The following is a 22,201-nucleotide window of genomic DNA, read 5'->3' as shown; positions in this document are numbered from 1 at the left end:
CTGCAATGTACTGAAGTTATTTAATAAATTTCATTTGTTTGTCTGCCATTGGTTATATAGTTCATATTTTTCCAGTGTTGGAAAAAGCCCCATTGACTTCCAATCAGCTCCTCACAATAATTCAAGGGGCTGGTTTAACCTGGTTTAGAACCAAGGTATTTAAAGTACTGCCTCTGCCCTTATGAAATTGTCCTTGCATTAGAATGATTACCGGTAGTGAGGCACTTCTCTAAGTAACCCCCGCTGCTGAAATTAGGTGTATGGTGGCATTCCACTACTGGATTTTACTCCCTAGAACCTACACTCTTGTCCCTTTGGAATCAGGTAACATGTTGTTATTGTTATAAAAAATTGAAAACCAATAAAATAATTTTTAAAGAAAAATAAGTACGGATATGACCTTTGTGTGGATAAGAAAAGCTCTACTGAGTTATTATCTGAACTGTGCAAATGGGTAAGTGTGGCAAGCTGTACAAAGAAGTGCAAGCTTGACCTAATCCAGAGGGAAATCTTGGTCTGCTCCTTCTACTGCAATGCTGGGACAGAACCAGCTTATCTCAGGTGTGTAGCTCTGTGGCCATCTGCTCTATCTATAACACCAACTGGTTTTCCACATGACATTTTTAGCACCTTTCTTTGCTCTTGCACATAATCTTCACAGAGAGAATTGATACACTTGCTCATTTCTTAATTTCAAACACACAGCACCACAGGTTCTTTAACTTTATTGACTGTCCAAGGTGAGTTCACAGGCATTTGATCATCACTTAGTGAAGCACAACATCTGAGTATGATTTGCTTGTTTGAAAACTGCCACCATAGATAAAATATGAGACCAAAAATAGCAGAAATATCTTTCATATTAATTGAGATCCCCTTAAGGACAATAATTTTCACTTGAGGGTTTTCACATGTTCAGATGAGCCATCAGGTAATAAGCGAAAGGTTATGCACAGATTATAGCTTTTTGAAGAATCAGAAGCAGTGTTGTAGAGTTGGTGCCGTTCATGAGAAACAAACATTGCCATTCCCGGACCCACTCATTTTGCATATTTCTGTAGCACTTCAAGCTGTCCATGGGCAATTATTTTACCAGTGGGACGTGGGTGGCACTGTGGGTTAAATCACAGAGCCTAGGACTTGCCGATCAGCAGGTCGGCGGTTTGAATCCCTGCGATGGGGTGAGCTCCTGTTACTCAGTCCCTGCTCCTGCCAACCTAGCAGTTTGAAAGCACGTCAAAGTGCAAGTAGATAAATAGGTACTGCTCTGGCGGGAAGGTAAACGGCGTTTCTGTGCGCTGCTCTGGTTCGCCAGAAGCGGCTTAGTCATGCTGGCCACATGACCCAGAAGTTGTACGCTGGCTCCCTCGGCCAGTAAAGCAAGATGAGCACCGCAACCCCAGAGTCGGTCATGACTGGACCTAATGGTCAGGGGTCCCTTTACCTTTAAATACATTATATATACTTTATTTATATTATGTGGATACAATCATTAATATTGGTTTCGTAGATTTTCACGGGTACAGGAATGCAGGTTTTGGTGTCTTCGGGTGTCTTCCCAGACACCCCGACTCTTACACGGGAAGACACCCGAAGACACCAAAACCTGCAATCATTAATATTATGTATATGACAGAATCAGCATCTATCCGTAGAAACAGCCTTTGTAAAAGCAGCAGCAGCAATGCAAGGCTCCATCTTCTTTAGTAATGTTCCTTCATTTAAGAACATCATCTTACTCTTAAAAATTTCCTTTAGAAGTTACACTGACTATACCAGAAACTGTTTTGCCAGCTGATCTAGTCAATCATTTAACCACTCCACTGACTTGTATCCTACATAGCAAAAATTAGGGCAATTAGAATAGGAACTTGCCACATGCATGCACATAACTGCAATTTCCCTCCTCTCCCATTACATTTGTACCATTACCAAGCTGCTACTGCTAAATTGGGACTAATTTATTTAGGAGGAATATGCCCAATTGCTCTTACATTACCAAGTCATGTACAGGCGTGTATGAATCATCCCTAACTTTCCCTGGAAGAGTCCTCAGCCAGCTAGCAAAATTTTAGAACCGCTCCAGCCCAGGCAATCCATTGGATGTGTCAATAATGGGCTTACAAATACACCAGTTTCCTCACCTGGCTGTCTGAAGCCTTGCAATCTAGTGATAGAACAGGGCCAGAGTACCCCATGTCTCCCTCTAAAGAAGGAAAATGCAGGTGCTCTCAGATGAGCATTTATGCTTGCCTCTTTAAGACTGTATTTGGAAGGCTGCAATCTGGAGATGATAAACTAGGATTGAAATTCTCTGGGTGGGATAGTAGGCTCCAAAGAAACTCAAACATCTAAATGGGAAATAGTGGTACTAATGAGAAACACCAGCCTACAGAGAACTAACGTTAAGAGGTTAGTTCTCTCTTGAAAGATATATGCTTCCATGCCTCTTCTTTCATCTCTTTCCAAAGTGGGTTAGATTCCACTGCCTCCTGGCTGCTCCTGTAGCCTGCCGGGCACAATCTAGCAGGCAAGATAATCAAGCCCATCAAAATAGACTGCTCTAGGGAAAGGTTATTAATCACAGATAAAATAATCCAATGCTGACTGAGTGCTTCAGAAGTGCTCTAATCGGAGATAAAACTGATAGAACACACTCTGGCAGGCGGAGGCAGAAACTGAAAGCACAACAGGCCCTTGTGATGCAGTAAAAACTGTATCAGCCAATCACCATCCTGAAGTAGTCTGAAGGGGTATACACCCCTCCTCCCTATCTCAGACAATCATGCAAGCACAGAATAAATTATGCTCCCCCACATCCCAGAGCTGCCTCCTACAGCTCCTAGTACAATGGGTAGCATGGAGGGATACATCTGACCCTTTACGGCATGTTTGCACAATAGGATTCCTTGCTGGGAGTAGAAGCAGGCTATTCCTTCTTGTCCCTTCTCCTACAGCATTCTTATTCGCAGGTGCAAAGCTTATGCAATCAAAACACAGCGACAGAATTACCTGCTGTGTGCAGTGGGAGAATAGGTTGTTTACTCATTGGGATGGAGAGAAATTTAATTTTCTTGGCATTTTAATGAGGGACTACCTAATTCACACTTCTTGAAATGGTAACTGTCAGAGCTGCTCCAGATCCTAGCTCACAGAGGATCACGCTAGCCAGCGGTCACTTTGTAAAAGTCTTTATTGAGTTACAGTTTCCATTCTCAAGCGGCTGCGTGCAGCTCTACGTCTTAAGGGTTAGACCGGCGAAGCTCCGTCTGAGTCCCCGCCCCCTGTACACCAACTTAATATCCTAGCCTTACTCCACCTTTTCCGCCTGACCGTTCTTCTCTGGGTTCCTCTGCCCCCCGTGGTCTCTTCCTTTCGGGACGCTTCTGACGCTGACCCCCCAGACTCTTCTGTCTCCTTGCGCCGGGCTTTAGGACCTGGCTCCCTTTCCGGGCTGCTTACTGCACCACCTTCCTGTGTATTTGAACTTGGTGCGCGCGCCCAACCTTCCACTTGCCGCCTGACCGTTTCCTCGCTCCCTGATGGAGGTGTGGCCACTCCTGACTCATGTCCTCCCTCCTGCTGCGAGCTGCCAGAACTCGGTACCTGGCGCCCTTCCTCCCCACTGCGTTCTGCTGGTGATGCTGGCCCCGATTTCCAACTGCTGCTCTCTGAGCCCCCTCTGGACCCTTCTTCCTGGGGTGTCCCCCTAAGCTCCCCCCTTGCTCTGGCCACTGGCGCTCCTTCCTGTGAATCTTCTGATTCACTGGAAAGACTCGGAGATCTCGGGTCGTCGTCATCACTCATCTTTTCTTCTGCCTCCTCCCCCTCGCTCTCTGTTTCCTCCCTTGCCCTCGCCTCTGCTCCTGAACCCCTGACAGTAACGTACACAGTTATACTTTAAAATTTGCACGTCTCTGAATTTTGTGATCCAGCCCTCCAGCCAAACAGTGCGTACAAAAATGCATTCATTAGGAAAGTGTGTCTATAGAAATGCATGTATTTGTGAAAATAACATCCAAAAGTGCATTCCACATGGGAAATTGCTTGCAAAATATGTGTATATTAGTCAAATGCATACAAAAATGGGTGAATGTACTGGGGGGAAATGCACACTAAAATGCTGACAATTTTTCATGAAGGCTTTTAAACCAACCAACTAACAAAAACCTCTGCACATTTCCTAAGAGATGATAGAAATCCCTATCTGTTTACTCATGAGAAGATTTTCTGGTAAGGAGGAGGGCAGGGCTTCAAAATTTACCTCTTGATGTGGCAGTCAGCAGCTCCTCCGCACAATACGTAATTTATAAAACTCACTTTAGCAAAGTATGATGAAGACCACTAGCTAAAAGGTTTCAAGAGGGAAACAGGTAAATTCATGGAGGATAGCTGTGTCTGTGGCTACCGTTGATGCAACCTTCCAGGAGGATTCTTATGCTCTTCCCAGATATTGAGTCTATTCCTAAGGGGAACCAGCGTTGTTCCACATGGTATCTACTTAGACATTACACAAAACATGGCAGGGGAAGGACGTCCTCTTCAGTGGGGCACACTTTCCTGCAACAAAAGCTGAGGTCACTAAAGAGTAAACGTCTATGTCAGATGTGGAGAAAACTGCATCAATTATTCCTTTGATATATCCCAAAGCTATTATGAATGCTCCCTTATTTATATGAATAGATCAGTGGGGCGTGGGGTAGATGGGAGATGAAGAAATGCCTTTGCTGAGCAGACCGCCTTTGCCAACACAGCACTGTGTTTTTTTATATAAACACAAGAGAGAATATGCCTTTCAAGCTCTCAACGATGCACCCACTATCACACAGCAAGGGGGTGATACTGGGGCAAATATATTTGTATTTGCAATGCCTAAATATACCCCCATCTGTCTCATTTATTTGAGGCACTGGTATACGGATTCTGTGCCAATTGTGGTTGCTCCAGTGCCATAATATGAAGGATTCTCCCTTCCATGTTTAAGAGAAAACAAATATGCATATACTGTATGCATACATGTACATGCGATAGAATGGGAAGAGTTTCTTTAGCTAGTCATGCACTGGAAACAGCAACTGTTAGATCCACCATACACAACCTTATTCTGATCTTTCCTGTCACCAGATATTCTAGAATAGGGCACATGTATGATGATGCCAGATCAGCTCCTCCTGCGTTTCTCCCTCTTATGGAGACCAGTGTCTGCTTGAAGGAAGCCCACATGGGAGCCACAAACCCCCATTCTCTCTCTTGATTGATTCCTTCTTCAGTAACCAGCACTAGAGGGAGGGACAACAATGCAGCTGCATATTGGAGTGATGCGGTCTTCTTCCTTGCACCTCCCCACCCGCCCTCTCACCCATTATAGATCTGAAGCATTTAATCAAGCACAAATCCCATCTGCCATTAAGGAAACGACCCCTGGGGCTCCTGTCAAATATAGGATAGGATCCCTGCCCCTCACAGAATCTGAGAGGGTTGATGAAATCAGAGGTGATGGGCTAGGATGCTGAGCTGCCCTAAAGGCAGAGGGTTTCCCCACTGAGATACAAAAAGGATTTGGCCAGTAGCAGAAAGAGCATCTCCATCATATGTATACAAGTCTGTCTACCCAAGTCTGTCCTCTTGCGAGGAGCTGCATTTATGCAAAGACGGCAGAGTTTTATCCTCTTTTGTTATGCCAATTCCCATGCAGCAGATGCTCTTCTTGCAGTAATCAGTAATGCTCTTCTTGCTTGGTAATCATAGGAATTGTACTCTATGAATCGGGAGCTTAGAGATCTGTGCTTAGAGTCCTCTGTTACTTGGTATCCTCACCAAATTACAGTTCCCAAAATTTTATTTTTATTTCTTTAATGGGAAGCTGTGACAGTTAAACTGGTACGAGAACATGTACATATGTAGCTTAGATGTACTGTTAGGGGAACGTTCCAGTGCTGCTTAACTGTACTAGGAAATCTGAAATTGTCTCACTCAAGCTGGAGAACAGAAAATTAAAGAGAGACCTGATAGGTAAAGGTAAAGGGACCCCTGACCATTAGGTCCAGTCGTGGCCAACTCTGGGATTGCGGCGCTCATCTCGCTTTATTGGCCGAGGGAGCCGGCGTACAGCTTCCGGGTCACGTGGCCAGCATTACTAAGACATTTCTGGCGAACCAGAACAGCACACGGAAACGCAGTTTACCTTCCTGCCGGAGCGGTACCTATTTATCTACTTGCACTTTGACATGCTTTCGAACTGCTAGGTTGGCAGGAGCAGGGACCGAGCAACGGGAGCTCACCCCATCGCGGGGATTCAAACCGCCAACCTTCTGATTGGCAAGGCCTAGGCTCTGTGGTTTAACCCACAGCGCCACCCGCTCAAGAGACCTGATAGCTGTCTTCAAATATCAGAAGGACTGTCACGCATGGACTGGACTTGTTCTCCATTGCTTCAGAGGGCAGGGCTTGGGTGGAAGCAGAGAAACGTCCTTTTGGTAAAACCTGCAGAACAAGCAACCTCAGGATGAGGTGAGCTCTCCTTCAATGGAGACATTTAAGCAGAAGCTGGGTGGTCATCTGTCAGGTAAGCTGTGCATCCTGCATGATAAATCCTACACTGGGTAAGGGGTTTGATGACCTCCCAAGCCCCTATGAAATATCCATTTTCTATGCAACTGAGTGTGGGAATTCAGATGCTTTTACTTCTGGGACACCTTCACACATACCACAGAAAGTGAGCCTTGTGAACTGCACAGCTCATACTAGTCTTGCCCCTGTTACTTGAGGTGAGGCACAGAAAGAGGTGGAGCTAGCTGCTCCGGCACCCGGAGCGGCGCACATGCTGTGCATGCGGGGGTGGGTCAAGCGCCCCAAGGGGGCGGGGTGAGCATCCCACGGGGGTGGGGCAGCGAACATAGGGGCACCGCTGCCCACATTGAGCATCCCACGGAAGCGCCGTGGCAAGCATCCTAGGGGGGCACCACGACGATGTCACCCCCACCCCAGGGATGACACCCAGGATGGACCGCATCCCCACCACCACCCTTCCCCAGTGGGCACAGACCAGCACAGAGTGAAGCTCCTGCTCTTGCATGTGATCATATGGATTGGGAAGCTCTGGAGAAATACTTCTAATCCTTGAAATCAGAATGACTTGCCCTAAGGCATCAACACCCCTCAAATAATATGCAGGTAACTAGCAAGAACTGGTGGGGAAATGATTATCCGCCTATCACCCAGGAGGTGAGCCAAGCTGGGGGGAACAGTGTTTGAAGCAACAGAGAGGTAAGTGACAGTAAGGGTCTACATTTTCTTTGTGGAATGAGGCGGGGGGCACCTTGCTTTTATAATTGAATGGGGCACACACAGGTGTAAGTAGATGTGATGGGGAGGAACCACAGCTAATTATACAGCGCACACCTTGAATGCAGGTCCCAGGTTCAGTCCCAGACACCTTCAGATAAAAAGGAACCCGAGAGCAAGTGATGTGAAAGACCCTGGACAGCCACTGTCATCCTGGGCAGATAACACTGGGTTAAATAGTCTTTGACAGGCAGCTTCCTAATACATGCGGCTGTCTTTAGAATGCATCTACTTTGCCAGGTTTGGCATCCCTGAGTCACAAAGGCACTGCAGGCTATGCGAGGAGCTTGCACATGTACCTAAGAGAAGGCACAATTTAGAGGAGTCTAGTTAACATACTGCGTAGGAGGGCCTCAAAGTGCCTTTTAGAGGAGAGTAAATTTATGTGGGGTGGGGGTGGGGATTCTTAGAACTGAGGGGGAAAGTGCCTGCTCCACTGCTGCTTCTCCTTTAGTTCTGATCATTTTAAATCAAGCCAGTATTACCTTCCTGCCAATAGGTACGGCTATGCCTCATATAATGCCCCCCCCCCCCGAAATATGTTCTGACTGGAGAACCTTTGTGTTGTCTATGCTGCACATACTGTGACTCACCCATTCCAGGGGTGTCAGAGTCTGCGAGAGATGCATAGGAAAGGTGCTCTGCAAGAGGGAAGAAAGGGGGGGGGGCGATCTCTGGCACTTAAGTCATATCAGATCCCTGCTCAAGATCCCTAAAGCCAAATCCCAAAGGGTTCAGTGGGAGATGTCCTTTCTGGCATAATGTGACATTGTCTTTGCTCACCAAGGCTCTCAAATCAGCAGAATTCAACTGCTGTTAACCTTCTAGCAGACCTAGGGCTTTGCTAAGGGCAAAGTGGAGGTTGTTACGTGAAGGCAGAGCTTTAAAAAGTGCTAAGGGACTCGCTTCTTGATTGGTTTAAGTGAGCGCAGCCATAGCAAGAAAATGAACAGTCTGAACCCACTTGGCTGTCTGGAAGGCAAGTATATATTCCCAGGAAAAGGATATGTATGTTGTTGTATGACTAAAGTAAAGGGTGGGGAACCTCCAGAGGTTGTTGGACTATAACTCTGTCATCCCCTGGCCACTAGCCATGCTGACCGGGGCTGAGGCCTCCAGGTTCACCACCTCTGGGTTAAATGGTAATGGGCTAGATGAGGGCAAACAAACTGAGGCTCAATCAAGAGAAGACAGATAAGCTCAGAGACATATTCTGGAATGGGGATTCAACATGTTTGGGATGGGTTTGTACTTGCTTTGAAAAGTCAGGTCCATAGTTTCAGCCTTACCAGCCTTACTAGATGACCAGGTCGCAGCAGTGGTGAGGAGTACCTTTGCCCAGCTTAGGCTAGTGTATCAGCTGCACCAGTTTCTGAGGAATTCGGACCTGGTTACAGCAAGGATGTGAGCAGGTCCACACTTATGGGACCACATTACCATGTTCTGTAATTTTAATAGTTATGTAGGGCAGAATTTTGGCAGGTGAATCATCTCTCACCACTGCAGCACACATGCTCCTAACTATAAAAGACACCTACTTGGCTTGTTTTATATTGTATTTTTCATTTAATAGGATTTTTTTTTCATTTTTTCATATTGGAATCTCACTTGTTAGCTACTTTGGGCCTTTTTGCATGGAAATGCTACAATATTCGGGGATATAAAGCACCCATATACTTTTTAGATTATGAAAATTGGCATTTTCTCTTCATAGATGAGAGCCATGCATTTTATAAAAATGCAATTTGAGATTCTCAGCACTCTGTGCCACAAAACAAGATTATGTGCTTTGTGGTGCAGTTGCAATAGGGATTCTTAAGGATCCCCCCCCCCACAAATTCCAATACAAACAGACCTGATCTATACCCCCAGACTGATGCGCAGATTGGGATTATTTATTATTATTTAATTATTAAATTTATATACCATCCTTCATCCAAAGATCATAGGGTGGTTTACAGTCTAAAAACACAAAATATGTAACATAACAAACAAATTAACAAACAAAATAAAACATATCCCCCAGGCACATTTAAAAGTCTGTAGATTGTTTAATCAGCAAAGGCCTGGGTAAAGAGGAGTGTATATGCCTGGCTTCACTCATTTACTATGTTGCCATTGCCTTGGAACATAGTTACTCTTTGGATTTTGCATTTCTCCAGATGTAGGATAAACTGCATCTAGAAATACATACTGTACCTTGAGCAAAAATATCTATGTAAAAATGGATTTTCATGTAGACGTTAAGAAAATGTGCAGTATAATGTGGAGACAGGATAGAATGGAGTTATGAATGAGCACATGTGAAACTGGCATAGACTAGATATCTGATGATCAATTCCTAGCTGCAAATTGGCCTATTTCTATTCCATTAAGATAGTCTGGTCCAGCACTCAGTTTCACTTACTCTTTCGAGAGGGGTGGAATATATGCATGGCTGGGACCAAAAGTCAATTGAGTAGATAGAGTATGGCAGGGAAACTTCCTCTCTGCAAGCAAACTCGTGCTCCTTGAATGGATCATGGCACTGAACAAGAAAAATAAGAATAGCCACTGAGTTGCTTTCCATGTTTTGATGAGAGACTAAGGGAGGTATTATTCCAAGTAGACCCGCTGAAATTAATGAATATGACTAAGGTTGGTCAATGGGTCTATCCTTCCCCTCTTGGAGGAAAAGGTTTGGTCTGCCCCAAGTTTATTGTCATCAATAGCAAAGGCCACCAAATAACAAAGATTTAATATGCCTGAAAGTCAAACTGTATTTCACAGCTGAGTCTCAGGTTTTATGCCCCCCCTCCACCACGAAACATAAAACATACGTTGTCAGATGTAGAAGTAACCTGTGAGATCCCATAGAATTCTTTCAGATATGTTTTGTCTGTGGTCACAGTGTGGAATTGGAATAGCCTCATGTCACTGGTGTCTTATTTCAGTTTCTAGTGCCTGGTAAGTGATATGACTGCAGCATCCTGTGACAGCTACAGAAACAGCTACTGAATTCAGCTGAGAGGTCTGTTCTCTGAAATCAGTGGGACTCAACAGCTACCATTAACCTTTTAGCAGTCTTGGGGCTTTACTAAGGGCAAAGGGCAGGTTGTGCTAAAGAAGTAGCAGAAGGAAGTCAAGGGACTGGAGCTCCTCGATTTAAGGGGCACAGCAAGAACAGCAAAAGGAACAGTCTGGATCCACATGGCTGGCTAGAGGGAAGGTACCTATTCTAAGGAAGGCACTTATTCCCCTGTGAGCATGCTCCTAGCTCCTGCATTAGTAGCAGAAGAGAAACACAGGTCCAATTCCATCCTAAAGGGAATGAGACCACTCATGTTCAACAGATATGTAGTAATTAAATACCAATTTGAAAGAAGCTAAAGCAAATATATGTCTTGAGAATGGTTAAATGTGTGGGGGTAGGTGGGCATGGCAGTTGCAAAACAGGTTACAGAAAACTAGACTATAACATAATTCCTTCACATTAAACTTTTCCAGCACAATTCTACGTTTTACCCAGAAATATGTCCCACTGAATTCGGTGGGCGCTTAGTGGGCATGGGATTGCAGCCCTAAATCTTAATGCTGCTTCCTACTGCTAAATTCTCATTAGCATAGCAAGATATGCCTTGTGTGCTGATGAATTAATTGCCTCTGTGCTATCTCCTATGGCCAATCATTGCATGGATTTTCATTTACTCTCTGCTTTAAACTTTTTGGAAATTTCTAATGACCTCTGAGAATGACTTATCTCTGTTGTCTTATCTCTGGTTCTGTTATTATACATTTGCTTATTTTCCCTCTTCTCTCTCCTTTTAGATTGTTAGGCATTATTTTGAAAGGTAAATCACCTTGATTACTTCATCAGAAAGTATATCCCCTTGATTTAAGTGATTAGATATTTGGTCAGAATACTAAAAGCAGAAATAGCTAGGTCCATCTTCCACCTAAGAAAATTAGATTGATGGGAGAGGAGAGCCCTGCTCAGAGATTCTAAATCCCTCAAGCAGTGAGGATGAGCTGGAGGGATAACTTCTGCTGCAGGCAGCCTTTTCTGCTTCTGTAGGCTCCCTGAACAATTTAGAGCTCTGTTCTTCCAGGGTTCTAAATCTTGTGGCGAGCCTATATGAGCAGAGCAGGCTCCCCGGTTTAGAAGTTATCTCTCCAATGGAGTTGGCAACAGAGTGGGAGGCAAAACTGGTCCCTGCTCCCCCTTATTGGGTGAGGGATTTAGAATACCTGCATAAGGTCAGTGTTCACACATAATCTAAAATCCACAGCTTTATATATGTGTGATTCCTATCACTATGCATATAGGCATATGTGGGAGGAAGCCTACCATTTCTTGTCACTTTCTGTAACAGGCTTACCAATATCACACCTCTAAGTAGCAAAGTACTGATCGGTGTGTTATAGGAAATCTGCAGATGACTGGCTCCATGGCAGGAGGGGAGGATTCTGGCAGGGTAAATATACATGTGAACATTTCCAGTGTGTTGTTGAAGAAGCAAGATTATGTAACAGAAAGCACACACACAAAAATCCCCAAGTTATTCACAGGAACAAGCAAATATTGGTGGCTCTCTAAATATTTGCCATTAAAAAATAAAGCAGCAATGTAAATTAACTAGTTTGCCTCCCATGGATATGTGAAGAGGCCCCTACTGATTTGTCCTGAATTTCAGCTGCAAAAATAAAATAAAAATGATCAAATATTTCCACATCCCAACAATCCTTTGAAATGATTTCCATTTTATGTAGAAAATGATGCTGAGAGACCTTGCCCAAGATTTCTGGTCTTGAACCCACTGAAGTACACTAGCTGCATTAAATAGAAATGTTGGTAGTATAATCAAAGATGGATGAGTGACTCTCCAGATTTTGTTGGACTCCAACTCTGGGCCAGGAATGATGGGGTTTGTAGGCCAACATCTGGAGGTCCACAGGTTCCTCAACCTTGCCATAGAAAATTAAGCACAATCCTTAGCGCTAAGTTACTATTGTGCATATGTGCTCCATACAACTTGGGTGTCTTGGACAGGTTATGTCCCACCCCAACAGCAGGGTAGCATCTAGCATGTTGTTGCTATCCTGCAGCAACAACAATTGCCAAGCAGTCTTTTTTTTATTTCTTCAGGCCCTGGTAAAAAAACAATTGTCAAAACTGGGCCTGAGAACGCAGCTCCTAAGATCACATGCCAATGAATTAAACCCAATGAAGTAAATCCAACACAGAGATGGGATTTCACTTTAGGCCTGCTAGAAATTGTGTAGTCAGGTTCTTATCCTGGAGATGGTGCAAGAGTTATCACTGGTACTGGGCAAATGATATGAGGCTGAAGAATAAATGATGGCCTACATTTTTTTATACTGACTCTTAGCGCACCCAGCCTTCAATCTCTATTTTAATTCTCTATAAAATTAGGGTATTTTTCTTCCCTGACTGTCTTGATTGGAAGCACTTTAAGACAGATTCTTATTAGTAACATGAATATTGTATGGCACACCAGGACCTCTAGGGGCTCATTTTGACACAAATAACTCTTGTTGATTAGCTGTATTTTGTTAACTGCTCAGGCTAAAACACAATAATATTTCAAGCAGCCAAATGCTTTTAGAATGCTGCTAGGGTTTTTTGTTTGTTTGTTTGTTTCTTCCTTGTGAAACACAGCTTCTTACACTTAAAAGATAACCTTTTATGTCTCTAAACATGAATTTCAACCTGTTTAAAGACAGCCTGTCAGAAATCCACAGGTATATTTATTACAAAAAAGCTGCTTTCCAAAGAAAGATTAGCTTTCAGCACATACACACAGAGTATACACCCCAACAAACCCATATTGTTTTCTCTCTAGTAAACACAGAAATTAAAAGCTATTCCGATTGAAACCTTCTGTTTGGAGGGTGCAATATTACTTTCGTTTCTTCTTAAACTACTGCTAAACATACGGATTTCTACAGAATTTCTACAGATTACAAACTGTCATCTTGTTCCTATTTTGTATCAGTTTGTCTCTCATAAGTAGTGTTGAAGCAGTTACAGTTGGTGATGGGGGCTTTTGGGAATACTGTTTCTCTAATTGCTAGGGACATCTAGATGATTTGTAGAAAAAAAACTATCACAGAGGCAATGTTCAGATAAGGTGGATAAGCTCCTTTGTTCTCTCTCTCTCTTGTTAACTTTTAATTGCAAAAAAGATTATTAATTCCTGACTGATTTTAACAGAAGTCTGTTTTTCCCAACCAAATAGCCTTAGAAAAAATATAGTATAATATAGAAAAATGATCCTATAAACCACTATACTTCTACAATTTAATGAAGAACAATTCAAGACTCTATAGAGGATTTATACTGTTATGAGTTTGTGGGGAGGAATTAGATTACATGCAATATCCTTTTACTCCTGGATCCAGCAAGTGTTAAAAAAATAACCCAGGCTAGCTTCCTATGCTGAGGTGATTGCCTGGGTGATGGGCCATTAAGAGAAAGGGGGCTCTGTGTGAGATGGCAAACTAACTCAGAGATAGGGAGAAAGCCTGAGTTGAGGGCTGAAAGTGGGAGTGGTGTTATGAAGAGGTAAAGCAGCAAGCTGGAGAGTCAGAGCAAAGTTTGAGAGCAGTGTTTGATTTCTGTTTGAATCCAAGGCTGTGGCTACGGAAGAAACAAGACCCCTTTGTGGTGTTAATGCTGTGAACCTCTCCATCGTAGGCTCAGGTTGTATATATGTGTAAATAAACCATATATCATAAAGACACCACTGTGTCCGCTGTGCCTCATTTCCAAAAGGAAGTGTGAACCTTGACGAAGTGCCTTGAAACCCTGGAATCTTGCACCACTAGGAGTTTGGAGTGGCATGCAACAATACTTCCTCGCAGTCCTTTTTTCTGGGGGTACTCAAGGGTACACAGTACCAGCACCTTTTTTTCCTAGAAGAAAAGCACTAGTTAAAAGTGTGGCACTTACTATAACAACTTCATGGTGAGTGCTGGCACTCATACCTTGATCTCCCTCCAAGGTCTGACTTCTGCTTGCCTTGCAGTTCTGTCTACCTGGGGAACTAAGGAGGTCTGACACCCCCTTCCTCAGACCATCAGTCCTAAATTACTTCCACAAATTTACCCATATATACAACCTGAGCATGGGATGGAATGGTTCATAGCATCAACAGACATTGCTCCCTCACTTGCTTTCTAGGGGGGCGTTCCCAAAGCCTTGGATTCAGCACAGAGCAAATTCAGCCTCTTGTGTCTTTCAGACAAGACTAAATGAAGACTAGCCCATGGGCTACTGTTTTCCTATCTACAATTTGATGTGGGGGGAGGGACGTATCCCCTCCTGAAATGGCTTCATATCTGCACTTGATCAACTCTTCAGAATGGATGCCTAACAGACTTGAACAGGCCCATTGCCTTAACAAAGAGGCTGGTTTAGTAAGTTCAGCAATCTCTTCTACTACACACCCACATCTTACAGATGCAAAATCACACACTTGGTTGGGACCCAACAATATAATCCAAACCAATCCCCCAACCCCAATGCCTAACATTGCCACTTTTATTTTCAAGCAAAAGCAACCATGTATGGCCCTGGTCTAGCATTGCACTCCTGATCTGGAATCAGGACATGCGCTAGTTCTCTGCCCCAAATCACCACCACAATCGGTCTTATGTACTCTAAGTGCAGCAAATAGTAGGGGGTCATCAGCAGAAAAAAGAAACTGCTTTTTCTTCAAATTAAAAGTGGCATGATTAAGCACACCTTTAAAAAAAGGAAAGAAAGAGAAGTGGGATTAAAATAAAGTGTGGTTTGCCCCAGTTTCTACCTAGAAGAGAGGAACAGGCTGTGGTTTGCTACCACCTGGAGAACCCTCAAAATAAAATAATAATAATAATAATTTCTTTATTTATTTCTACCCCGCCCATCTGGCTGGGTTTCCCCAGCCACTCTGGGCGGCTTTCAACAGAACATTGAAAACAGAATAAAACTTCAAAAATTAAAAACTTCCCTAAACAGGGCTGCCTTCAGATTTCTTCTAAAAGTTGGATAGTTGTTTATTTCTTTGACATCTGATGGGAGGGCGTTCCACAGGGCGGGCACCACTACTGAGTAGGCCCTCTGCCTGGTTCCCATTAAAAATGTGTTTTAAATATGGAGCTGGCTTCAGGATCCTTCCTACATGTTTATTTATTATGACATTTTTTTATCCCACTAACACTCCAAGGAGCTCAGGATGCTATGCATTGTGTTCCTATTCTTTCGTCCTCACCACAATCCTAAAATGTAGCTTAGGCTGAGAGATTGCAACTGGCCCAAGATCAACCAGGTTGGCATCTTGTCTGAACAGGGATCTGAACCTTGCTCTTCCTGGTTCAAGCCTCTATCTTTGACACCACACTTGTGTCATTCCAAACCTGCTGCCATACCAAAGTAGTCCCGTTTTTTACAACCATCTTTAAAAGGGGAAAAAATGGTTGCAGCTTAAGGCTGCAACTCAACATATGTTTTAAATTGGGGAGGGGCAAGGCCCCACCAAACCTCTAGATTCAGTAAAGGTTTAGAATTTGAGCAAACTCACAAATTCATGAATTTCGCAAACGCTGGAAATAACACCAGCTAGCTTCCTCATGAGGCCAGCCTTGTGATGGTTTACTGGGGGTGGGTCACTGAAGACCCAAAAGACTGATAATGGTTTCATCTGTTTGATAAACGTTAGCCAGCTGCAAACTATAAGATTCTTTGCCCAGCATGGAGGGGGAGGCTGCCAGGCTTACAGTGGGTGTTGCTCTATGCAGAAGTGGGAGTTGTTGTTTCTGCAAGTGGTTCTGGGAAGGAGGAGGAGGAAGTGGACAGAAAGTCATATGGGGCTAAAGAGAAGAAGTCATAATGCAGAGGCACAGGTAGCATGGTTTCCTCTCTTTGCAGATCCGTGTTTGCTGCTCGTAGAAAAGCAACAAAGGACTGTCTTGTGATGTGAATCCTGGGAACTCTCTCCATCTAGACACAGGTTGTAATCATGTGTAAATAAACCATATTTCATAAAGACACTGCAGTCTCTGCTGTGCCTAATTTCCAATGGAAACACAAACCCTGGGTAAGCAGCTGGAACCCCTGGAGTCTCACACCACTTTGAGATAGGGGTGGGATGTAACAATACCTGGGAGTAAGTCTCACTGAAGTCAGTGCATAGCTTTGTTCCTCAAGTCTTGTTTAAAACATTATGCAATGGAAAGGAAATACCTTGTCGTCTGCTAAAGATTAATATAACTGATTGTGACCTGTTAGTTTGTTTTTAAACACCATTAGAATTGCTATGCTATGCAAAGCTATAAAACAAGCAGGGGTGGACCTTCTTTATACTTCCAAATTATATTTATATATAAAATAAAACTCCTGCACCAAGGTAGCTCAAGCCCTATGCCAAGAAAAGCCATATTCTGCAATCTCAAACAGTAATGCCTGCCAACCATATTTGCATACAGTATGCATGCTTGCTTTGCAGAAGTCAATCAGCTTCAGCAGGTCATGAGGAAGGACAAAATGCTATGCAGGGCACTGAAGTCAGGTCTGCCTGTGGCTGAAAATGGCTACTAAGCCTCTTCAGTCTCTTGGGATGTCATCAGGCATTGCTCACAACCTTTCCAGATTTTTGTTTCATATTAGTAACAGGATGTTGAATTCTACACTTGCATAGAATTGCAGAGTTTTCACAGCTCTTGTTATATGTACATGGTTTTCCTTTTCCCCTTTTCCTTATTATCGTTATGAACTATTTTAGCAGCAAGTTGCCAGTTTTCAGTTCACCTCTGCTGTGAACTCACTAGGTTGCCTTAGGCCAGCCAATCTCTCTCTCTCTCTACAATACTGGAGGTAATAATAGTGACTTATTTTACAGGCTTGTTGTAAGGATTACAGCTAGATTTTGAAGCACTCTGAACTCTTGGAATATTAAATTTTATCATCTTTCTCATCAAATAAGGACCTAATACATTAGAACACCCTTATTAAGAAAGTCAATCCAGAGCAAGGATATGGCAGTCTTCAGATTAAAAAGAGTATATAGAGATGTGTTATACTTTCTTGCAAATCTGACATCTAGAAAACAATGCCCTTGGATGCCATCAGCCAACAATGGGAAGGTGTCCAGCTATCATAATTTTGTGTTTTCCTTTTGGTGCTAGGCAGTGGTAGATGTTAGTAGGAGAGAAAACATCAAAAATTTCAAAATGGGAAGAGGATAATCAACGACCCACACCCAACAGCCTTACAATTTTGAAAGAAAATGATGATTTGCCTTTTAAAAAGGGATCCTTTGATTCTTAGCATCTGATATGAGTGGATTGAATGGAAGCATGGTGCAACACCTTCTGTCTTCCATTAAAACTCTCTCTCCCCCCCCCCCCACTACGTTTCTCCTTCCTTCTAGGGTAGGGAATGGAGAATCAAATTCTGCTGAAATGCTCAAAAAGCCTTATGCAAACAGTTGTGTTTTGCAGACTTCTTCTGAATACAGAATTTGATTCCTTTTTATGCTGCTTTCTTATTTAACAAAATACATCTACCTAACAGTTAAGGGAAGCTAGTTTTGCTGTCTAAACAAGTGCCATCCAGGCCCTCACAGCAGCTAGTGAACCATGGCACTCGGGCAGGGACTATGAGGGCTTCACAAGCAAGTGTAGTCATTGCATCCGTGTTCCAGGTGACTGCTTCCGTGATGGCAGGTCTTGTTTAGTGCATACAAAACCTCAGGCTGAAGCTTGCTCTAAAAACACTTCAGCCTTTAACTTATTGTCAAGCATCCTTTAAAATCAGAATGCCAAGGATGCACTGTGATCTTGCTGGAATCTGTACTTGCATATTATACTTGCTGCAGCACTTGGAAGCATGCCAATGCCAGGAAGCAGCTTTGCACATGCCTCATGATAATGGTTGCCTCCATGGTTGAAATTTCTCTCTCTCCTTTGGTGATGGGAAGAATATTATCTAAGAACCAGCAATCAAGAATCATCTTCATATTTTCGCAGCCTCTGTTTTCTGTCCTAGTCTCCAAATGTACATGATCCTCTACAGAATAAACCAGATGATATATCAGGTCCTTGCCTAGAGGAGCTTACAGTTACTCCAGAAACAAGGCAATGGAGATATTTAGGTATCTCTCAGCAAATGAAAGGAGACAGTGACATGACAAATTATTAGACAGAGCACTGAGACTGTCAACTTTATTCAAATATGGGACTTAGAGAAGAATGAATTTATAGGCTTTGTGTTGTAAAGAAATCCTGAGGCTGCCACTTGTGCCACCAAAATCCTATTGGCTTCAGTTCCAATTTGCACCTATGCCACTTCTAGTCTTGTCTGTTTTATAAAGTCTTACAGACTGGATCAAAATGGGATAGCAGTTTGCCACAATAGGTTGTTGAGAAAATACATTGGTAATATAAAAGGGGTTTGCTTGATAGAGTATGAAGGAGCATATAATTTGGATTTGATGCAGAAGAGAGTCACAGAGGAACCGGATACTCTGTAGAATGCAAGCAAAGCTAGAGGCAAAATCAGATGGTATTATGCTGAAAACTGGGTGTGTGGGATGTATTAAGGATAGTGAAGTACTTGGCTTCAATCATGGCTTCAGGAAATTGATGCAAGTTTTTGTAAAGGAGGAAATTGTGTGGCAGGCTTCTGTGATTGCAGTGAGTGACTACAGGTAACCAAATCTAGGAGAATGCTACAAACCATCCAAGGGCCAATTCACATGACCATTTGGGCAAATGATGGCAATGGGATTATGCTGCCATATTGACTCCCTGTCCATGGTGAGCAAGTCATGCACCAATCCCACAAAGTACAGGCTCTCACTCTTAACATGCCTGCATGCAATAAAAAACCTCTGATCTTACGTGTTATTAGACTGGCAGACAGACCATAACCACAATGATTTTAAGTCATTTCTAGAAACCACTGCATCTGATGGCTGAGTTACTCTGCCCAGCAAGAAGACATAAGGATAGACAGGATATCTTTGCTCTCAGGTTACATATTTAGGACTATAAGCCCCACACCTTAGACCTGGTTTCTCCTCAGTTACAGAAGAGAGTTCCCACAGCACACCTACAGGAATGAGGCATAGCTCATCTGTTTACAACAACTAGTCTTCCTCCCTGCCCCCTATCAAGATCAATTCGTTCTGCTATGAGGAGGGGGTGATGGTGCATGGCTTAAATTGAGCAGGATGAAGATAGCTAAAAGAAATAATTTAGCATAAAGCAGATTGTAGGCATTTGTGCATCACATTGGTTCTTTTTTCCAGATCTAGCTTCTCTCTTCCTGGAATAATGAGGAATGCCCTTGCGGTATTGGAAATGGAAAGAATAATGTAATGGACCCTAAAAGATGGAAACCTTGGCCTACCCTGCTGCCATTGCCCATTAGCTTGGCCTGGAGATGACAAATTCAAAAAATATATTGGCTATATTTGATTAGAGATCTGAAGGCATTCCAGATGAAGTTAGGGATCATGATCCTTCCCTTTGCCCAAAATGTTTCCAGCATTCCTTCCTTGAAGAGGCCAAGAAATACCCTCCCCCTCTTTGAGAACCTTTGGCACCCCTGGAGGAGGAGGCAAATGAACCTCTCTTACAATCCCATAATATTAATAATAATCACAGAATCACAGTCTTGGATGGGTTCCTGAGGGTCATCTAGTTCAACCCCCTGCAATGCAGGAATCTCAGCTAAAGCATCCAAGACTGATATAATATATAGATATATCCCAGGCTAAACATACCCAACACCCTCAACCATTTCCCATAAGCCTTGGTTCCCAGACCCCTGATCATCTTGGTCGCCCTCCTGTGCACACGTTCTAGCTTGTCAACATCCTTCTTAAACTGTGGCACCCAGAAATGGACCCAGTACTCCAGATGTGGTCTGACCAAGGCAGAATAGTGTGGGACTATTATTTCCCTTGACCTGGATATTATACTTCAGTTGATGCAGCCTAGAATAACATTAGCTTTTTTTGCTGCTGCATCACATAGAATTGTTGTTGTCGTTCAAGGAGCAGTGCAATTCTTCCTTAAATGAAAATGGTGCAGACAGTCTAAGTCTGAAAGGTCAGTACAACTGCAGAATGTGCTCATCATCGCCATGGCTGGAAAGTACCCAGTGGGATCATCTAGTTCACCCCTGTGTCCCGAGGCAGACTGCCCTGCAGCAAGGGACATCAACCAAGGTGGGGACCCAGCCACATGTCAGTTCAGCTAAGAGTCCTTTGCTCATCCTGGTATCATTTCCAGCCACCCGCCCACCAGGTGCTTGCGGAACCGCCAGCTCCTTTGCCCCACAATTCAGCCCCAACGCAGGCTTTTGTCACAGTAGCGCACTTCTCCTTCCCACTGCATGTAGTGCAACCCACATCTTGTCAGGTGCAACCCCAATAGAAAACCCCCCCCCCAGAAAAAAGGGAAGTAGAGGAGAGATCCAGAGATGCACGGGACAAGCTTCTACCGAAGCGCAACTAAACAGATGAAGCCCAGGGACTGCCCCTTCCATCCCCCTGCCCCTCCGGAAAGGTTCTTCGGTGGGGCTGTGTGCCCACCCCATGCCTCTTTTGCAGCTGCACTCAGAAACTGATGGACCTTCGCTTCAAATCCCACCGTCCCCGCTTCGATGCTGCAGGGCTGGCGGGTGGGAGGCGGAGGAGGAAAAGAAATGGGGGGTGCAAAATATGAACCCCGATAATTATTTCCCCCCCACACACGAACACACACCCCGACATAAGAGACGAGGGCTTACCTGTGCAGTTCCGGCCGCTGCTTAGCGCGGGAGGCTTAGCAGACTGCCCGGGAAGGCTCCCTTGCAAGACCCCTCGAGAAAGACTGAGGAGCCACAGCGGTGTCTGTGTGTTGCTGTGTGTGTGTGTGCGCGCGCGCGCGCGCGCGTGCAGGAGGGCGGGGGAGGAAAGGGAGTTCCGATTCCTCTCCCACCTGAACCGCGGCGAGCGCGCGAGGTTTGCTTCCTCTGGCGAAGCTCCGACTCCAGCAGCAGCTTCGCGACGACTGCGGGCAAATCGCTCCCCCTCCTCGACCGGCCGCCCACCTCCTTCTGCTGGTTTCTATGGCAACTGGGTAATGCTCAGCGCATCCTGCCTGCCAGCGCCGACTCTTCCCCACCAACACACACTCTGTCCAGCCGCTCTCCCTCCCACCACCCGGGTTGCGCGCGCGCAGACAAAACTGCACGCACGCACACACATACACACATATATGTCCAGGCGCACTGCGCGCGGGCTCTCGCCTCGGCGGAATGTTCCTCCCGCGCGCAGGTGGCAGTAGAACGCCTTAAACCCGCCTCCCGCACCTGCTTCTTCTCACCGCCCCCCCCTCTGCTCCCCGCGCGCGCAACGCCGGGTTCTGCTGACACACGCAAGCGCGCGTGACTACAGGCAAGCGTGCGACACGTGTGGTGCTCCCTCAAGTGATACATGTAAGGGCACACGAGCTTGCTCGCCAGGGACTATCTGTGCGCAGCAGGCCGGAAGACGGTAAATATCGAGGCCTTCCCGAGGAGACGTCTCCTAGACAAGCTGAGGTCTGTGCATGCTCCAGCCATTCTGCTGTCCCTCAGGGCAGGACTTTGGGATGGAAGGCCTACTTAGGGAGTCTGTCCCACCACGCAGCAGGATGAACAGAGGGCCCTCAGGTGCCACAGGGCTGCCTCACCTTCAGAAAAATGTAAAAAAAGCCCTGCTGGATCCAGCCAAAGGCCCATGTCTTCCGGTGACCTGTCCGCTCCTCAACAGCATTCTCCCCCCTTGGGGTTCCCAGCAAATGATATCAAGAGGCAATACTGCCTGAAGGCATAGGCATTATG

At 44.6% G+C, this 22,201-nt stretch overlaps 1 protein-coding gene across 4 annotated transcripts in view; it reads right to left on the bottom strand.

Annotated features, from left to right (window-relative positions):
* PACSIN1 (protein kinase C and casein kinase substrate in neurons 1) overlaps positions 1-21,586 on the bottom strand; it is a 56,502-nt gene extending 34,916 nt beyond the window's left edge. Inside the window, exon 1 of one of the 4 annotated variants that reach the window (XM_082226870.1) lies at positions 21,125-21,586. The gene's annotated coding sequence lies outside the window, so the exon portion shown is untranslated. The remainder of the gene's footprint in view (positions 1-21,124) is intronic. The other 3 variants (XM_082226869.1, XM_082226868.1, XM_082226871.1) reach the window with 3 other exon arrangements.
* Positions 21,587-22,201: the final 615 nt, after the last annotated feature.

Source organism: Podarcis vaucheri (assembly GCF_965113315.1).
Source record: "Podarcis vaucheri genome assembly, chromosome: 6".
Classification (NCBI taxonomy): domain Eukaryota; kingdom Metazoa; phylum Chordata; class Lepidosauria; order Squamata; family Lacertidae; genus Podarcis; species Podarcis vaucheri.
Note: the sequence above shows the minus strand (reverse complement) of the source record. Positions and strands in the feature narration are given on the sequence as shown.